Here is a 1923-nt window from a genome sequence, read left to right as displayed (position 1 = left end):
AAAATATGTACTCCCTGGGAAAGATAAGCCTGTTAGTACGGGAGGGAGGAAAGGTCAAGACCCAAACAGAGCCACCTTCTCGGAGGTGCCTTCCTCCGCTGGCTTACTTTCCTGTATCTGTGCTTAAGAATTAGTACTTTCAGTGCATAAAAACAATGCTGAAAAATACATGGTCATATTTTTTAACAAATATTCCACTTGTTCCAAGTAGGCTAAGAGGTAGTAGATTCCTCTTCCCACTGTGGGCTTCCACTATCCCGAGGATAAAAATATATCCCAGGAAACATTGACAATTGAGTAACAAAGTATTCATATCTCAAATAAACATCCCCCCAAATGGCACCCACTCATAATATATAGATCATATCTAGCCAACTATATCATTTAAAACCAAGCACTTTATAAGCAATCTGTTCCAGAGAGAGCTAACTTAGAACAATACCACTTCATGGAATGTGGTCATATTTGTATTCTATTGCTGGTGTCATAAAACTGTCATGTTACCATGAAGTATTTCAGTATTACACATGAGGAAAGTAAGGCCAAGAAAGGTTAACTTAACCTGTTCTAGAACTCTACTGATTAGTGGTAGAATCCAAAATTATGGATTTCTAAGCTTTTTATTCAGCTCAGGAAGTTGACAACTGGGGGGGAGGGGGGAATCTATTGAATTTGTTATTTTCTTCCATAATGAAAAATTCCCTTGTGTTCTGCCAGCCTTCTTTCAGTAATATTTTGGTTTGTTAAGAAGCAACATAGTAGGGATCAACATAGTACAAAAAAGACAAAAAAATACAGTCTCCATTTGGTACTTTAATCCAGAAGATTAGAAAAAAGTGAGTTTGTCCCTGAGAAGCTTGTTTCATTTTGGAACTGATTCAACTTAGTGTCAGGGAAAACATCAAAGGAATGAATAAAATTAGAAAACAAGGAAGACAACAGGGTAGGGGTATAGCTCAGTGGTAGATCACTTGCCTGATATTGTCAGGCCTTGGGTTCAATTCCCAATACAGCCCCCTTCCCCCCCCCAAAAAAGAAAAAGATATTTACATGGCTGTTGCTCTGAATCTTCAGAACGTAATTAACATAATCCCCAATTCTTCTAGACATCACTTCCAACAAATTGAAGAAATAAGTTCAAACACAAGTTCATTTAGGTAGTATACAACAATGGAACCAACTTATTATGTTTGAGAGAATGGTTATTTATTTATTTATTTATTGTTACCAGTAATCAAACTCAGGACTTTGCAATTGCTGGGCAGGTACTGTGCCACTGAGCTATATCCCCAGCCCAACTTTTTATTTTTTAAAATGAATATTACAGTATTCTTTCTAAATTCTTTTTAGAAAAGAATTTTATTTTCTATTTACTTATTTGGTACAGGGTCTCACTACACAGTTCCAACTCATAGTGATTCTCCAGTGTCAGCCTACCCAGCACTGAAACTACAGGTGTGCACTCCACGCCCAGTTACAGTGGCTGGCTCAGCATGTGGCTGACATGGTATGTGGTACTGGGGATCAAACTCAGGTCCTTGCACTTGCCAGGCAGGCACTTGGACCACTGAGCTATATTTTCCCTACCGGGTGTGGTGGCACACTCTGGAGGCTGAGGCAGGCTTGCATTGATTTGAGGCCAGCAACGGGGTTACTTAAGCAAGTTCAAGGCCAGACTGTACTACAGGAGAACCTGTTTCAAGAAACCAAAAGAAATAAAGAGAAACAAAGAAAGAAAATATTACTATTTTGTTTGGGACTGAATCGATTTTTTAAAAAGAAATACTGAGAGTCTACATCTTTACATTTTGTTCTTTCTGCATATTGTTGCCCAGTATCTTTTATTTTATTTATATATCCAAACACGAAGTCTACTCCTCTTTATACGTTTTATTGTTTATTTATTTATTTATTTGGATGGAA

Source organism: Octodon degus, unplaced genomic scaffold (assembly GCF_000260255.1).
Source record: "Octodon degus isolate 3935 unplaced genomic scaffold, OctDeg1.0 scaffold00078, whole genome shotgun sequence".
Taxonomy (NCBI): domain Eukaryota; kingdom Metazoa; phylum Chordata; class Mammalia; order Rodentia; family Octodontidae; genus Octodon; species Octodon degus.
This window is presented reverse-complemented; position numbering follows the sequence as displayed.